This window comes from Bos taurus, chromosome 22, assembly GCF_002263795.3.
Source record: "Bos taurus isolate L1 Dominette 01449 registration number 42190680 breed Hereford chromosome 22, ARS-UCD2.0, whole genome shotgun sequence".
Classification (NCBI taxonomy): Eukaryota; Metazoa; Chordata; class Mammalia; order Artiodactyla; family Bovidae; genus Bos; species Bos taurus.
In genome coordinates this window covers 26,933,318-26,952,877 of record NC_037349.1, presented here as the reverse complement: position 1 = coordinate 26,952,877, position 19,560 = coordinate 26,933,318, and the positions used below count along the sequence as shown (strand labels likewise).

The following is a 19,560-nucleotide window of genomic DNA, read 5'->3' as shown; positions in this document are numbered from 1 at the left end:
TGGCAACATGTGCATAAACAGAAGTGCAAATCTGAAGACTATTCAGATTTTAATATCAATATCAACAAGCCAAATCAGCTCCCTAAGTTCTAAAAATAGGTAATAGACAGCTCTGTAATTTACAAAATACCTTCAAAGACATTATGACAAGTCATCTGAACAAAACCCATGAGATAAGAGGAAGAGGTATGATAAACATGTGTGACCATGGAAGTTATGGAGACTCAGCTTGTCATGATGGGGGAAATCAATGTAGGGTTTTTAGATATGTAGTGGTTATTATTTTCCTCATTTAATAGTTGTGGAAATTAAGGGGTTCAAAGTAGAATTAGTTATGGTTTAACATCACTTGAGAGGTAAAATTGCTCAGTTCAGTTCAGTTCAGTTCAGTCGCTCAGTCGTGTCCGACTCTTTGTGACTCCGTGAGTCGCAGCACGCTAGGCCTCCCTGTCCATCACCAACTGCCAGAGTTCACTCAAACTCACGTCCATCGAGTCGGTGATGCCATCCAGCCATCTCATCCTCTGTCATCCCCTTCTCCTCCTGCCCCCAATCCCTCCCAGCATCAGTCTTTTCCAATGAGTCAACTCTTCGCATGAGGTGGCCAAAGTATTGGAGTTTCAACTTTAGCATCATTCCTTCCAAAGAACACCCAGGAATGATCTCCTTTAGAATAGACTGGTTGGATCTCCTTGCAGTCCAATAGACTCGCAAGAGTCTTCTCTAACACCACAGTTCAAAAACATCAATTCTTCAGTGCTCAGCTTTCTTCACAGTCCAACTCTCACATCCATACATGATTACTGGAAAAACCATTGCTCAGTCATGTCCAAATCTTTGTGACCCCATGGACTATACAGTCCATGGATTCCTCCAGGCCAGAATACTGGTGTGGACAGCCTTTCCCTTCTCCAGGGGATCTTCCTAACACAGGGATTGAACCCAGGTCTCTCACATTGCAGGCGGATTCTTTACCAGCTGAACCACCTCATGGGAAGCCCAAGAATACTGGAGTGGGTAGCCTATCCCTTTTCCAGCAGATCTTCCTCACTCAGGAATCGAACCAGGGTCTCCTGCATTACAGGCGATTCTTTACCAACTGAGCTCTCAGGGAAGCCCCTGAAAAGTAAGCATCACAATGTATTCCATACGTTTACTTAAATGACCCCACATTTAAACTTAGAATCACTGTGTTCATTAAGGGCAATGGCTCCCAGTTTATTACTCCCAGTAATAGAGTGAGAATCAAAAGATATGTAATTGCAACCCATTCAGTGTCTGACTTGAGTATGGAGAGAAATGATTTGTAAAAGGACATAAACGACTGGAGGTCCTGCAGATGGTATTGGAACCCAGATACTGCTCTCTGGTCAAGGTCACCTTCAGAGGAGGGCACTGAGTTTGGGGGACTCTGATGATCATGTTGAGAGGACCCATGTCTGATTATTTCACTTTGTGCCTTATGGGTACAGCCACAGAATTCAACTCCTAGTTTCTTTTTTATTCTAATTGCACCTAATTTTCCATCCTCATGGTCTTCTGTCCTCTGAGTGGGTCACAGAGAGATGACTGAGACCATAAAGCTGCTGAAAGTAGCATAGATAAGAATGACAGCATATTTTAAAAGAAAAATATGAAAATTTTATTTAGGAAACATGAGTTTTCTCTCTTGTCTGCCACTAGTCATCTATATGAACAGCAAAGAGGCTCTCCATGGAGAGATTCTTGTAATACATGTATTATTTATTTCATAGGGTAATAATGAAAGGAAACTGTATGTTAATAGAGTTTATAAAAATAAAATGTCCTACACATACAATTTGTCTCTGTAAGATTCCATTCCTATTAGGCTATGAATAACTAAATTGAGAGTCAAGTAACCTCTTTTAGGTACATTCTGGTTTATAAATATCATCCCCATTAGCATCACAGAAAACCAGGTTTGGAAGGAACTTTAAATTATTTAGTCCAACCACCCCACTGTTGCTTAGATACATTCCACATAAATGGAAATTATATAACTAATGAAAGCATTTGACCTGATATCCAGACATAGCACTCTAAGGAGAGTCTAATTTTTATACATAGTAGTGATATATTACACTGGAAGTTTCAAATCATGGAACATATGGATATATGTATAATGGAATTGTAGCTTACCTGAGGATTAAGTTAGGAAGTCAGCGCTAAATCACTCATAATGGCTTAGATTGAGGCTGTCAAGATTTAAGAACTAACTTGTTTTGTTTCTACACATGTATGCCGTTTAGTTACTGGGGCTAAGGTTTTCCTTGAGGAACATGTTGGAGACTGGGCACAAGTGGCTTACAAAGAAATGATTCTCTGTTTTGCTGATTTCTTCACATTTATTTTGCTTATGTTAAATGTGTGTATTCTTGATTTCAGTTGGGCCTAAATTTATTTCTAATGTGGTTAAAAAGCACTAACTATAACACTGCAATCTGTTGCTTGCAGCCTCAGTAAGCACACGTGTCCATGTTCACATATCTTCCACACTTCTCAGAATTTTCTTTTATCTGTATCATTTTTGTAAAACTTCAGCAACTTCACTTTATATGGCATGACTGAACATTTTAATATTCTAAACTTGGCCCTGAAATTATTTCAAATTAAAACTAGCTCCCTTTCCTTCTTTCTTGGTTGGCATTGACCTTTTATTCTCAAAGCATAGCAGAGATCATGACACAATGATGTGTATATAAAGTCAGAGGCAATTTGAACAGAAGAAAACCAACCCTTTTTCATACAGCATGACAGTGCTTGGAGGTCTGAACAGTGGTTTGGTGTCTGTGGAAGGATCAGGTAACATGTGCTGTGGTTTCACACTTTAGTCATGTTTTCTAAATTATTTCCTGTTTATCTGCTACAAAATTCATACTTGAATTTTTGCAGCCAAAAGTATTTGATTTCTTTGACATCTTTTCAGGAGTTTTGGATAGATAATTCCTAGATAAGTGTCAAATTTTCAAGTTATTTCTATATATATGCATGTATTATTTTGTATGTGTGCATCTGTTGGGAAAACACAGTTCCTTTTTTCCTTTTTTTTTTTTCTTTACTCTCAAACACTTCTGACATCAGACGTATGGGTTTTCTACACCATGCAATTTTGACACTAATGGCCTTAAGTTAGGGCAGACCCCACAGATTAAGGTTCAGTCCCACAAGACTGCTCCCTACTTCAAAAGTAGTAAGTCCCCAAGTCACTCAGAATTTCTGTCTGGCTTGGCTCTAAATGGGAGGTTCACCTAGTATGGCTATAAATGGGAGATTTGATAATTTGTTAGAGCAATCTCACAGAACCTAGAACAGAGTTTACTTATTGATTGCTGCTGCTGCTGCTAAGTTGCTTCAGTCGTGTCCAGTGTATTACAAACAGTGCACTTCCCGGGTGACTCAGTGGTAAAGAATCTGCCTGCAACTCAGGATATGCAGGAGACGTGGGTTCAATCCTTGGATTGGGAAAATCCATTGGAGGAAGGCATGGCAACCCACTCCACTATTCTTTCCTGGAGAATCCTCATGGACAGAGGAGCCTGGCGGGCTACAGGCCATAGAGTCACAAAGAATCGGACGTGACTGAAAACTGAACGACAGCATAGCACATAATGAAGGGTATTTTAAAGAACACAAATGGACAGCCAGATAAACAGGTGAACAGCACAGGGACTGGAAGAGCCCCAAGAACAGGAGCCTCTATTGTCATGGAGTTGGGGTATAATACCCTCCTAGATGTGGATGTTACCAACCTGCCAGCTTTTCAGACTCTCCCTGGATCAGGAAGATGCCCTGGAGAAGGAAATGGCACCCCACTCCAGTATTCTTGCCTGGAGAATCCCATAGACGGAGGAGCCTGGTAGGCTACAGTCCACGGGGTCGCAAAGAGTCGGACATGACTGAGTGACTTCACTTCACATAGCATGATTGATAATTATACCAATCTCCATTTCTTCCCCAGAGGATAGAGGGTGAAGCTTAAAGTTCTAAGCTTCTAATCAGGCTTAGCATTTCTGGGGACCAGCTTCCATCATGAAGCTATCCAGGAGCCCACCAAGTGTTTCTTCATTAGAACAAAAGACATTCCTACCACCACGCAAATTCCAAGGAATTTAGGAGATATATGTTAGGAACTGGGTTAAAGATCAAATGTTAGAACAAACGTTGCTTTTAGCACTTTTACCACTTTGGAAATTACAAAGGATTTAAAAGCTCTGGCTAGGAGCTGAGGAAGAACACCAAAGTATATGTTTCTTATTATATCACCATATCACGGTGAATATATATTTGTATATTTCCAAACCATAAATCTTCTTGTATCTCTATCTCCGTAACTGGACATTTATTAACTCACACTCTCCGCTGACTTCTATGCTACTCTTATTGGTTAGCAAGATGCCCCTGGAGTCTTTGTGCCTGAGCTTTTCCCAAAACTGTGATTCCCTCCATGTGTAACTTAGAACAAATTACATAACCTGTCTGAAATTTCAGTCTTGCCATCTGTAAAATTGGGATGGCAGTTACACTGACCTCATAGGATTGCTGGGAGACGTTGAGCGCCTAGTACAGGACTGGCATCATATAAATAGTCATTGACTATTAGGTCTTAAAGCACACACATACACATACATATATATGTTATTAAGCAGTAGAAAAAGAAGGACATTCTGCCATTTGTAATAACAAGAATGAACCTTAAGAATATTATGCTAAGTGAAATAAATCAGAGAAATATAAATACAGTATGATCTCACTTTTATGTAAAACCTGAAAGCACTTAGCTCACAGAAACAGAGAAGAATGGTGGTTGCAGGGGCTGTGAGGTGATGCTAGTCAATGAGTACAAATTTTCAGTTATAAGATGAATAAGGTCTGGGAATCTAATGAGTAGTGTGATGACTACAGGTAACAATATTGTATTGTGCACTTGAGACTGCCCTGAGACTAGAGCTTTAATGTTTTCACCATAACAACAGCAAAGCAACAAAAGTGAGATTATGTGAACTAAAAGATGTGTTAACTAAGCTCATTGTGGTAAATATTTCACAATAGATACATATATCAAATTATCACATTATTCACCTTTAACTTGCACAATGATATATGTTAATTATATCTATATAAAGCTGGAAAAATAAATATTAACTCCTATTACTCTCCTTTGCAAAGAGTTGACTCATTGGAAAAGACTCTGATGCTGGGAGGGATTGGGGGCAGAAGGAGAAGGGGACGACAGAGGATGAGATGGCTGGATGGCATCACTGACTCGATGGACGTGAGTCTGAGTGAACTCCAGGAGTTGGTGATGGACAGGGAGGCCTGGCGTGCTGCGATTCATGGGGTCGCAAAGAGTTGGACACGACTGAGCGACTGAACTGAACTGAACTGAATCTTCTTTTGGTTTTACCATTTGTATACTCATTTAATTTCCTCATCTATATTGTAAATGTCTAAAGAACAAAGATTTTATCTTGCCTGACTTTGTTTTCTAATGACTATTCCCTTATACAATGAGTAGTACTTAGAAATACACATGGGCTTTGTGGTCAGAAAGATATGTGTTCATGTGTGAATTCACATCTAGGTTCCAATACTTGAGAACAAGTTTCATTGTTTCATGTGTATATTTCAAGTAATAAAAACACCAAGATCATAGGTACTCCTGGTTTTCTATAATGTAAAAATCATGAAGAACTTAGCTCAGTATCTGTCACATAGTATTAAGACAATATTAATGGTAGTTTTCTTATTGTTATCACTTGGAAAACGAAACATCACACAAAAACTTATGTAAGTTTTGAAAATTAACGAACTGTCTAAAATCTACTAAAATTCTTTCCCATGCATACAGCGAAATTATTTGCACTTTTTATAAATGGGGCAGAGTCTTATTCTGGAGTCTACAGCATTTTAGAGACAGCAAATTTTCCCCTCAGTCAAGCAGATCAGAAAATGGAGATGTAGGAAGGAGAATTAGTTTGTAAAAGAGAGCACAAATCTTTAATGATGCTATCTTGTGACCTCTTTTAATATTTCTTGGCCTTCATTTCTTCCAAAGGTAATCTCTAGCCAACATGAAAGTAATAATTTGGAAAAGATTTCTAACTTACCTTATCTGCTCTTTTATGTTTTTTATCCTTCTCTTTCTTTTCCTCATATCTGGGACAGGAGATCTAGCTCATCATTTAATTTGAGCTTCAAAATAGCCCTGTATTGTATATAGGACAGGTATAATTATAGCCAACCTTAAAATGAGAAATAGCCTCAAATAGGTTAACTATCTAAGGTCATACAACTCTAGTCACTAAAAGGCAGGAAATGAACCTTGTCCTTGACCTCCACATTCAGTGTTCTTCCCATCACATCCGCTGGTTGTGACTTTTAAGACTGCTTGGGCCAGCAGTAAGCAGTTTTTAACTTGGGATGAAAGGCATGCCTCTTGCCATCAGCTCTCCGGTCAGTTGACAAGTGTCAACTTTGTTGTGAGCATAATAGTGCTTTATAACACTTGGAGGCAAGAACAATTCAAATCCCCAAAACAAATGTATCAGGGGAAGAAAAATGTTCACTATCAGAAACATTTTAGCAAAATAATATGCTCTGCCAATACAGTCAAAATGAAAGAGTTTCATGACTATTTGGTTCATCCTTGAAATTTCTGATACAGTGCTGAATATTTGCTTAGGAAAAGCATGTTTTCAATGATAAAACCCAATTTTAAAAGTGCAAATCTGCCATGAGATGTTGGTGTATAAAGACATTATTCACTTTTTGAGAATACAGGGGTTTTTGATGCCCAGTTATGCTTTGAGTCCATTTCTGAGAAAATATACATCTCAGAGTTCCTATTTTTATTCTTGACTTCTCCCAATAATGTTGAATATAGGCATTAAGTTCTCATACATTAAAAAAAAAAAAACTACTGAGAAAATATTATTCACTGACTTACTGAAATTAAACCTCATAGCACAAAAACACCTCCTAGTTTCTTGGAGGGGCTGGAGTCAATAATTCATCTCCTTGTAGACAAGGTGGAAAGCAACTCTCTGCACAGCTGACTGCTCCTGCTCTGAGTGGTGATTGATGGGGGAGGAAGTAGGCAGAGAATGCTCTTAAGGATTTCTTGCAGTCAGGGTTCTTAACCTCAAGTTCATGGATAACTTGGGGCTTCGGTGATAAACTTTATAAGGTCTGCAAACCACCACTAATAGTGTATAAATATACCTCAAGAACTTTATATGTACATCCTACTTGAAATGTATATAAACATAGTCCCTCATTAATAATCTCTGGTGTAAAACACCAGTGTAGTTAATTTAGGGACATAGCTATCACAAGCCGCAAGAGAATTGTGTAGCCCACTGTTTCATAGATCACAGGGAATAGCTGAAATGTTGAATCTTTGCTATTGTAGCTTCACTGCCCCAATCTTTGTGGATTATGCGTAGGACAGAATATTGTGAAATGTGCTTTGAATATGAATTTCCAGTGGAAGTTGCAAAGTAAATACAATTATGTTACCCATTTCTGTTAAGTGTCCAAAAATATCCCATTACATTCACTCTAAGTGATACCCATGAAAAATGTGCAATGAACAGCTATGGAAGGAATGATGAAGTATCGGGAGAGCTGAGTATTTCAGGGTAAAATAAAGTAGATAGGTAAGGAACAGAATATGTCTCCAGAGAAGAGAATGGAGTGGGTAATTGTACTGCAGTCATTAGGACAGTCATTTATTGTTAGGTTTCTTAATGTTCCATAAGACATTGTTTATTTCTAAATGGTGAGTCTTCTGTACTTTATTCTTTAGTATAAATGGCAGCCCACTCCAGTATTCTTGCCTAGAGAATCCTGTGGAGGGAGAAGCCTGGTGGGCTGCTGTCCATAGGGTCGCACAGAGTCGGACACGACTGAGGCGACTTAGCATGCATGCATGCATTGGTGAAGGAAATGGCAACCCACTCCAGTATTCTTGCCTGGAGAATCCCAGGGACAGAGGAGCCTGGTGGGCTGCCATCTATGGGGTCACACAGAGATGGACACGACTGAAACGACTTAGTAGCAGCAGCAGCATATCCCATATTTAATATCTGCCTTCATCACACTTCCTTCTTTTCTTACCATTGGATTATCTTTCCATTTTCTTGAATTCCCTTACATTGTAAGCTTCATAGGACATATTTATTTTGTCACTCTTATCTATGTGTATGAAATTTTTTTCTGTATACAAATATCTATGCTGAAAAGATGTTGATAAGAGATAGTATCAGCCTCTGTGCTGAATGTCACTAGATATATTTACCTGCAGATTTTCAAACCTACAATTCTCTTTTGTATTTTTTCATTGTTCCCATTAAATGCATGTGATTTATAGTGAAATTTGCAGAAGTAAACTGGGATGACTGAATGGAGTATACTGCAAATGCCATAGACCTGTGATAAATGAGGTAAGTCATATTTGCTATTTTGGAAAAAATTTCTTCCTTTCTAATTCTGGAGTGATAATAATTTTCAGTTGCTTGGAATACCTTTTCATGTTAGTGAGTTCTGTCTACAATTTATATTGAGTTTCAGAAGAGGAAAAATGCATATTTCACTTGGTTGAGACAAAGAGTGTAGGGAAATTACAGAAGTGCTAACTATGGACAATTGTCAAGTCTGGTATGCTAACACTATTGATTGTGTTTTTTCTGGACTTGAAATCATCTTTTCCTAATGATGAGATTTTATAGGCCATAGGGTTTACTGTAAAAGAAGTTCACTGCTTTACTACAAAAGCTAAAAGAAAAAGAATTATCCTGGTTGTTGAGCAGAGGGCAGTCTGTAAAACAACTGTATTAATTTACACACACATTGCATTGCTATAATTACGGGTGAGAATCATCTTAGCAATGAGCCTGTTCATCCTCATAATTATCATTGTCCTTGAAGGATAGTATTTATTGTAATTTTTTTTTAATTGTAAGAATAAGTGATCAGAGTTAAAATTTTTTTGAACTTGTGTTTTGGGGTTATCTGAATGAGAATTAATCTTTATGTAGGAGGCCAAAGCAAAGCTTAAGCTTAGTTAACATCTAAACATTTTTCCCTTTGACAGGCTTAAGCCTAAGTAAGCAGATTATGTTGATATAATAAAAATGCCTTGTTTATATAATAGATAATCAAAGCTATCAAGGATAATCTGTTGTGAATTATCATGGATAATCTATTTTGTGGTTTTATTAAACTTAACAAAAAATGGAGTCTACTGGGAAAAACACACAGTGTAAAAGCAGTAATTTGAATTTATTCTGTATCTTACTAAGGACTATAGCTTGGGATACAGACACTCAGATAGCTCTGAAGAACTGTTCAGAAAAAGTGGTGGGGGGTGGTGAGCAGAATATATGTGATTTTGTCAAAAGGGTTTATACAATCATCCACACATTTTGATGGAAGATTTTATCATGAGGAACAAATATCTCAGGTCATATTTTACTGCTTTCTTAGATATGAGAAGATGCAAGAATTTGGGTTCATAAAAATTTCTCCTGAAAATATATCTATCTGAGTCTTTTCTGCTTAATTTCCTCAAGCACAGAATGTCTCATTACTGATTTTCACCCTTGAAATTCCTTTCAGGGTGTACTGCAGATTAATGACTGCAGTTGTTTGTAGAACCAAATGGTGAGTGACATTCTTTAGTTTATAATAATTAATTTAGTTTGATGCACATTTATAAATCAGTTAGGAAGAAATTTAATTAGGATAAAGGTTTCACTTATTTGACTTCAGATTATTCAGTTTCAATTATATTCAAATCTGTTGAAGCTTTTCAAATAATATAACCTTCAGTGAAAATCTGGAGGGTTAAAAAATTAATATCAAATGAGTAAACTTCTTTCTAGGCATGAAGAAAGAGCAGTAACAGTTATTCAAAGCCCAATGTTAGTAAACTAGCTAAGTGGAGCTCTTTATAAAGTATATTGATGTTGTGGATATAGCTGACTGGGTTATTTGTGCTTTGGAAAATCAAAGCTTTTAGTTTGAATCATCTAGGTTCAATCTTGTGATTTTTAAATATCAGCTAAAATACCTTCTATTGTCTGAAAACTGCCAGGGGCATTGTATCTTAATGCTCATATAGTTTCTGGTACACTGTGACCATTTAGTGAAAGTATGGGAGAAACAAATGTGTTTTTCTAGTTTATTTCATGTGTTATTTTCCCCTAATAGACCTAATTTCCATATTGAAATGGTGAACATGACTTGTCAAGGTTTTAGACCATATTTTATTTTGCATCTGGCTTTTCAACCATTGTACACATTTTTCACCATGCCTCTTTCCTTCCTGGTCCCTCTTTCATAATTTCTTTCTTTTCCTTTTAATAGAATTCTCTGTTTCTATGATTATTTGTATATAAGGGCTTGAGCTTAGCTTTCTGATTCAACTTTGGTAACATTGTCTCAATTACAAAACTCTTAAGACATTTAGTTGCACATTAGTCTTCTTTACCAAGACTGCAACCCATCACAATAAGGTGTTGGCATCAAAATAGGGTGACTGCTGCAGATGTCTTTTTTTCCCTCAAATAGGAACAGAACATTTCTGATTCATTACTTTCTAATGATGCAATCTTACCCAGTTTTATTTTGTTAGATGAATCAAGAATAATTCAGGGTAATCTAAATATTCAATTCTAATTTTTATTTACAGAAGATTTGTGGAAAAAAGTGTTTTGTTTTTTTTTTAACCGAGGTTTTGAAAATCATGAAAACCAAACCCTCATGAAATGAGGGGAGTCTTCTGTTTATGCACTGCAATCAAGCCACTTTCTCAGTGCTTTAACCTCCTGAAGGACCTGCTGTTTAACCCTCCAGTTTTTTTCCTTTAAATCATATGACTTATTTTTCCTTCCTAAACCATTCCTTAGGATTTTCCTCAATTATCTCCTGCCTGCAGCGGTCTTACTCAGAATTAATGTGGATAACTCGTCCCTACCTTCAGCTTGTCTTCAAAAACCTACCTTGACCATTTTTTGAATCTTAAAATTATGCTCTCACCCCAACTTTTGGTTGTCTCCTACTTACTCTAGTTGACTTTTCCTTTTATCTATAGTATTCATCATCCTATACCCTAGAATACTTACTTCTTTTATTTCTCGTATATTCCTTTAACTCTCATCCTATAGCATAACCTCTATAAGAACAAGAATATTTGTCTGAGTGACTCACAGATAGGTTTTAATGACCCAGAACAGTGCTGAGTTACAGTAGAAGTTAAATAAATATTTGCTGAATGAATAAATTACATGACCTGTTTGATCTGTTAGATTTATCTCTATTGCAAAGTAATTTCATAAAAAAATACCAAAAATGTTCTTAATTATTCTTAAAATTTCTGGTGTAAACCATATATTCGAGCAAAGAGAATAAAATATTTACCAAAAACTACAGGTTAATTCCAGTAGTCATGTATGGATGTGAGAGTTGGTCTATAAAGAAAGCTGAGCACCGAATTGATGCTTTTGAACTGTAGTGTTGGAGAGAGTCTTGAGAGTCCCTTGGACTGCAAGGGGATCCAACCAGTCCATCCTAAAGGAAATCAGTCCTGAATATTCATTGGAAGGACTGAGGCTGAAGCTGAAGCTCCTGTACTTTGGCCACCTGATGTGAAGAACGGACTCATTGGAAAAGACCCTGATGCTGGGAAAGATTGAATGCAGGAGGAGGAGGGGACGACAGAGGATGAAATGGTTGGATGTCATCACCAACTCGATGGACATGAGTTAGAGTAAGCTCCGGGAGTTGGTGATGGACAGGGAAGGCTGCGTGCTGCAGTCCATGGGGTCTCAAAGAGTAGGACACCACTGAGCAATTGAACTGAACAGGTTAGTTACCATAAATGTGATAGTTCAGTTTCTGTCATTAGCCTCAAATAAAAAGAAAATTCAAAGCACTCTCTTTATTCTTTAGAAAGAATACTATTAGAGAAGTGAATTTATTGAAATAAAATATTCTAACATTTTAACAGCATCAGTAAAATTGTACATCTCAAAACATTTTCTGAGCAGAAGCAGAAATGTTGTGAAGGTTTTATAATGATACAGATCTGAAATAAATGGCAGATTTGATTCCTTAGAGAACCATGGGATTCTTTCAACCAGAGTAGAAAATAACTTTTTCCCTCTTATTGGAGAGTTTTGTCCAAATTACAAGCACTATTAAAAAATGAATTAAAAATGTTTTTTAACTTACAGCTGTGAAACTATTTTTGTCTCTTAATTTGTACTCTATTTTATATTCAAATAAAATCTAAATAATATCAACTTTTGATTTGAGGATGCTAGGTTTTTAGAGTAATATCTTTTGAGACACAAGCATTTTCACTGTAAATACACAATAAGCATTCATGCAATAAATCCACCTTTATCAGGCACTATATTTGCTGATTGAGAAAAGAATATAAAAGAGCTATTGACTGAGAAGAAAGGTTCAATAGCAATCTCCAGTTTACTTTATGGAGAGAAAAAATGGTTTTCTTTGAAGAGTGGGGGAGATTTAATTAAACATAAAATAAGGAAAAGGTTACTTTCCATTAAAATTTGAAAGGTTAAGAAAGTAAATATGAAGAAGTCCATGACACCATTTTTTTTCAAATTCTCACTTCATTTGCATCATACAAAGCAGATAAATCATGTACTCCCTCCCCAAAGCGGGTAACAGAGATATGCGTATAACATGAAAGAACATCTGTTAGTAAGTCTCTCCTGAAAAAAGCGGGAAGGGCAAAAGCTTACTTCTTTCAGAATTAATTTGGTAATAAGAGCTCTCTTTGAAACTTCAGATGGCTCAACACAGAATAGCACAGAATGTCAAAGTGTAGATGGAATTTCCAGTGTAAATTAACAGGTAGATGGTAATAAGTAGATGCAGTGCTAATTCCTCATTTACTAATTGCAGATACAATAATAATCTGTTAAGACAATATGGGAACACATGAAAGTAAAAAAAGAAAAAGGACACATCTGCTTATTATTAATTATGTAAGTTAGAAATTTACTGCTAATTTGTAAATCCATCCATGAGGGATGTAGTCCATGAGGGAAACTCAGTTATTGTTTTTTTTATCATCCTTCCTCTCAGGGAATTGCTCTATTTCCCAAAAATGAGTTTTTTAAAAAAGAAAACTATAGCCTCTACTTTGAAACCAGGTACAATTATCTTATTAGCAATTAAAACCTTCCCCACATTTGGAGAGGCTTAATTTAAACTTCTTAGGACCTAGGTAATTGGATTGAGATCAAACCAGTCAGTCCTAAAGGGAAATCAACCCTGAATATTCACTGGAAAGATTGATGCTGAAGCTGAAGCTCAGATATTTTGGCCACCTGATGCAAAGAACCAACTGATTGGAAAAGACTCTGATGCTGGGAAAGATTGAGGACAGAAAGAGAAAGGGGCAATAGAGGAAGAGATGGTTGGATGGTATCATGGACTCAATGGACATAAGTTTGAGAAAACTCCAGGAGACAGTGAAGGACAAGTAAGCCTGGTGTCCTTCAGTTCACGTGGTCAGGAAGAGTCGGCCACGACTTAGCAACTGAACTACAGTTGAATTGACTATTTGCTCACTAGTAACTAGAATGCATTTACTAAGATGCTCAATCATTTCTTCTGTCCTAAGAGTGTAATCTCCAATTCATAATCATCAGGGAACATCTGTGGAAAATTTCTGCCTTGAGTTTATTTTGTGAAAATTTAAATAAGGCCTAAGGAAAATCTAAAAGTTGCTTTGAGTGTCTTCAGCATGGTGATGGGAGTTAAGGGGTTCTCTTGATAGAAATATACTTTTCATAAAGATTTTTTATGATCATATATAATTATCTCAAATAAAATAGACAGTTAATACATGTTATTTGAGGATAATGGGAGGCAATAAGTAGAGGGAGTGGAAACATTATGTTTTTGCATACTGAGTTGTTATTTATTCATAAGTTGCTCACTGTCCCACTTTTCAACTAATTATAAAGAAAAAAACAAGCCATAAACTGTCACATTAAAATATCAATGGCTAATACTGTACAAAGAAAATTGTATTACTCTTTCCAAGGTGGTTTGCATCTTCAAATACAATGTGTAAAGGGGGAGATATTTTCATTTAAACAAAGCATCTCTAGACAGCGGTAGCTGAAAGAGATCTATTTGGATGTATGCTATCCTTCAAATCGAATGCTATAGGGAAGTTTCTGTTATGCTTATAATGAGTATCCTGGTTGCATATTAAAATGAAACTTCTAAGTGGGTTCCAGTTGCAGATGATATAGAGTAAGGACACTCAACCCTGTGTCTCCTACCGGAAGCAAGTGTAAAACCTGGAAAGAATGCATGAATCAGTTATTTGCAGTCTCTTAAAAGTAAATGTATTTAGGAAACAACCCAAATTTCCATCAGTGGATAGTGGATAGTGGATAAACATGCATACTATGGAATATTATTCAGCCTTAAGAAGGAAGAAAATTCTGACACATCCCACGGTATAACACAAATGAAGCTTGAAGACATTATGCTTAGTGAAATTAACCAGTCATAAAAGACAAATGCTCTATGAATCTATCTAAATAAATCATCTAGAATAATCAAATTCATAGAGACAGAAAGTAAGGGAGGGTAGAATGGGGAATTATTCTTAAATGGGTACAGAAATTCAGTTTTGCAAGGTGAAAAGTGTTCTAGAGATGCATGATTTCTATGATTTGACAACAATTCAAATGCACTTAATACTATCATGAAAGTGAAACTCTCCCAGTCGTGTCTGACTCTTTGTGACCCCTTAGACTATACAGTCCATGGAATTCTCCAGGCCAGAATACTGGAGTGGGTAGCCTTTCACTTTTCCAGGGGATCTTCCCAACCTAGGGATCGAACCCAGGTCTCCTGCATTGCAAGCAGGTTCTTTACCAGCTGAGCCCAAGGTACAGTACATTTAAATCTGGTTAGACTGAATTGTCAGAGAAGGCAATGGCACCCCACTCCAGTACTCTTGCCTGGAAAATCCCATGGACAGAGGAGCCTGGTGCGCTGCAGTCCATGGGGTCGCTACAGGTCGGACACGACTGAGCGACTTCACTTTTACTTCTCACTTACATGCATTGGAGAAGGAAATGGCAACCCACTCCAGTGTTCTTGTCTGGAGAATGCCAGGGACAGGGGAACCTGGTGGGCTGCCGTCTCTGGGGTCCCACAGAGCCGGACACGACTGAAGCGACTCAGCAGCAGCAGCAGCATAATGATGACATTATAGACTGAATTGTGTCTCCTGACCACATTCACATGTTGAAGTTATAATCACATGTTTATACCTTAAGTAAAGGTATAAATCACATATTTATACATTAAAATATGACTGTATTTGGTGATAGAGTCTTTATAAAATGTATTTGAGGTTTAATAAGGTCAATATGCCGGCAAATTTGGAAAACTCAGCAGTGGCCACAGGACTGGAAAAGGTCCGTTTTCATTCCAATCCCAAAGAAAGGCAATGCCATAGAATGCTCAAACTACTGCACAGTTGCACTCATCTCACACGCTAGTAAAGTAATGCTCAAAATTCTCCAAGCCAGGCTTCAGCAATACGTGAATTGTGAACTTCCAGATGTTCAAACTGGTTTTAGAAAAGGCAGAGGAACCAGAGATCAAATTGCCAACATCTGCTGGATCATGCAAAAAGCAAGAGTTCCAGAAAAACATCTATTTCTGCTTTATTGACTATGCCAAAGCCTTTGACTGTGTGGATCACAACAAAGTGTGGAAAATTCTGAAAGAGATGGGAATACCAGACCACCTGACCTGCCTCTTGAGAAACCTGTATGCAGGTCAGGAAGCAACAGTTAGAACTGGACATGGAACAACAGACTGGTTCCAAATAGGAAAAGGAGTACGTCAAGGCTGTATATTGTCTCCTTGCTTATTTAACTTCTATCCAGAGTACACCATGAGAAACGCTGGGCTGGAAGAAGCACAAGCTGGAATCAAGATTGTGGGAGAAATATCAATAACCTCAGATACGCAGATGACACCACCCTTATGGCAGAAAGTGAAGAGGAACGAAAAAGCCTCTTGATGAAAGTGAAAGTGGAGACTGAAAAAGTTGGCTTAAAGCTCAACATTCAGAAAACTAAGGATCATGGCATCTGGTCCCATCACTTCATGAAATAGATGGGGAAACTGGAAACAGTCTCAGACTTCATTTTTGGCGCTCCAAAATCATGGCAGATGGTGATCGCAGCCATGAAATTAAAAGACGCTTACTCCTTGGAAGTAAAATTTTGACCAACCTAGATAGCATATTCAAAAGCAGAGACATTACTTTGCCAACAAAGGCCCCTCTAGTCAAGGCTATGGTTTTTCCAGTGGTCATGTATGGATGTGAGAGTTGGACTGTGAAGAAAGCTGAGTGCTGAAGAATTAATGCTTTTGAACTGTGGTGTTGGAGAAGACTCTTGAGAGTCCCTTGGACTGCAAGGAGATCCAACCAGTCCATTCTAAAGGAGATCAGTCCAGGGTGTTCATTGGAAGGACTGATGCTAAAGCTGAAACTCCAATACTTTGGCCACCTCATGTGAAGAGTTGACTCATTGGAAAAGACTCTGATGCTGGGAAGGATTGGTGGCAAGAGGAGAAGGGGACGACAGAGGATGAGATGGCTGGATGGCATCACCAACTCGATGGACATGAGTTTGAGTGAACTCTGGGAGTTGGTGATGGACAGGGAGGCCTGGCATGCTGCAATTCATGGGGTCGCAAAGAATTAAACACGACTGAGCGACTGAACTGAACTGAAGGTCACAAGAGTGGAACCCTCTCAGAAGGACTGGTGTCCTTCTAAGAATAGAAAGAAATTCTAGAAATGTGCACATACAGAGAAAAGATACATTAATACCAGATACCAAAATATATTTTAAAAAACTAAAAAGATACAGGAAAGGGAAAAACAGGGAGACAGAAACAGAGACATCAAAAACTAATACTGGTAGCTGCTGCTGCTGCTGCTAAGTCGCTTCAGTCGTGTCCAACTCTGTGAGACCCCATAGATGGCAGCCCACCAGGCTCCCCCGTCCCTGGGATTCTCCAGGCAAGAACACTGGAGTGGGTTGCCATTTCCTTCTCCAATGCATTAAAGTGAAAAGTGAAAGTGAAGTCGCTCAGTCGTGTCCGACTCCTAGCGACCCAATGGACTGCAGGCTACCAGGCTCCTCCGTCCATGGGATTTTCCAGGCAAGAGTACTGGAGTGGATAGATCCAAATATATCAATAATTACATAATCTGTAAATGTTCTAAACACAAAAATTAAAAGTCTCATAATATATAAAACACTTGGCCTAAGTATATTTTGGGGCTTCCCTGATGGCTCAGATGGTAAAGAATCTGCCTGCAATGTGGGAGACCCGGATTCAATCCCTGGGTTGGGAAAAACCCCTGGAGAATTCTATGGACAGAGAAGCCTGGTGGGATACAATCCATGGGGTTACAAAAAGCTGGACACAAATAAGCAACTGAGCAAACATGCACACACTTTTAATATTAACTTTTATAATTTTTTTTTTCATTTGATACCTTCAGGTGCTATTTGAATTTGTTACTAATTATTTTTTCTTTTTTTAAAATTTTATTTTATTTTTAAACTTTACAATATTCTGTGTTTTTAAAAATATAGGACACTTTATGAATTTACATGTCATTTCTGCTCAGGGACTATGCTCATCTCTGTATCATTCCAGTTTTAGCATAGCTGCCAGTGAGCATTCTTACAATAATGCTCTTACTTGCTTTTATCTTTACTAAATTAGAGGCCTTGTTGAGGCAGAGATGATATCTGACTTATTTATAATTGTTTTTCCTAGGCTTGTACATTAAATATTTGTTGAATGAGTAGTAAAGCTTTATGGAATTTAACTGTACACTTTTTACTGAGAGAATTAACATATGGTTGTCCATTGGTTCTCAGTTACTTATGTCAGAGGCAAGCCTGAGAGTACTGGTTATACACTTGAAGGGAGACTGAATTGGACTCAGTTTTTTACTTTTGACTCCTCTGTTTCCAGCTAGTTACTAAGCCAACAATTACCATCTTTATCCCAAATCAGAGTTCTTTCTGATCTAATAATTGTGTGATCTTTTTTTCAGGGCTTTATATAATGCTCACTTAATATTATAATATTCCACTCTCCATGGTTTCCTGTATTTTGATAAACCAAACATTCTGTCTAGCACATGTATTGATAAGAAGGTAGCTCTTCAATTGTAGCAGAAATAAATTTGGCACATAATAAAAAATGCTGGCATGCAAATGAAGTAGTGTCAGGTTAACTGATGTGTCACAGCACAGCAAAACAGCACAGTATTTATTGAAAAAATACATTAAAATTTTTTTATATATATAGCAATTCAGAAAATGAAGATCATGGCATCTGATCCCATCACTTTATGGGAAATAGATGGGGAAACAGTGGAAACAGTGTCAGACTTTATTTTTGGGGCTCCAAAATCACTGCAGATGGTGATTGCAGCCATGAAATTAAAAGATGCTTACTCCTTGGAAGGAAAGTTATGACCAACCTAGACAGCATATTGAAAAGCAGAAACATTACTTTGCAAACAGAGGTCCGTCTAGTCAAGGCTATGGTTTTTCCAGTGGTCATGCATGGATGTGAGAGCTGGACTGTGAAGAAAGCTGAGCACTGAAGCATTGATGCTTCTGAAGTGTGGTGTTGGAGAAGACTCTTGAGAGTCCCTTGGACTGCAAGGAGATCCAACCAGTCCATTTTAAAGGAGATCAGTGTTCTTTGGAAGGAATGATGCTAAAGCTGAAACTCTAGAACTTTGGCCACCTCATATGAAGAGCTGACTCATTGGAAAAGACTTTGATGCTGGGAGGGATTGGGGGCAGGAGGAGAAGGATGTGATGGCTGGATGGCATCACTGACTCGATGGACGTGAGTTTGAGTGAACTCCGGGAGTTTGTGATTTACATGGAGGCCTGGCGTGCTGCAATTCATGGGGTCGCAAAGAGTCAGACAGGACTGACCAACTGAACTGAACTGAACTGAAAGAGATCTAAAGAACATTCTGAAACTTCATTGTTTTGATATTTTAGAGTCTACTGACAGATTTGTCAGAATTAATTTACAATTTTAGGATCTGCTTTTATGTTTCTGTAAGAGGACATATAATTTAGTTTTAAAAGTAAAATTATAGACAGAGCATAGACTTTTAATCTTGACTCATTATTGAAGATGTAAATGCAAACAACAAATGGCTGCTAATTATAGTAGAATAAATATCTCAAGTTTAGTATCACCTAATAATTTAAAATCGTCTTTTATATCCTAGATTAAGTGGGAAAGATGATTTTAAAAATATGTATAGATTCTTTTCTGTAACAAAAATTGTTTTGAATTGTTTTTTAATTATTTTCTATTTCTCAGAGCTCTCCCCTGGCTCAAGTTAAAATTCCTTGAGGGTATAAAACACGAGTTTTAGCTGTTTGGTGCTGTCATAGC

General features: G+C 37.5%; 1 pseudogene; it reads right to left on the bottom strand.

The window, feature by feature from the left end:
• Positions 1-17,704: 17,704 nt before the first annotated feature.
• Positions 17,705-17,803, bottom strand: LOC112443552 (uncharacterized; annotated as a pseudogene).
• Positions 17,804-19,560: the final 1,757 nt, after the last annotated feature.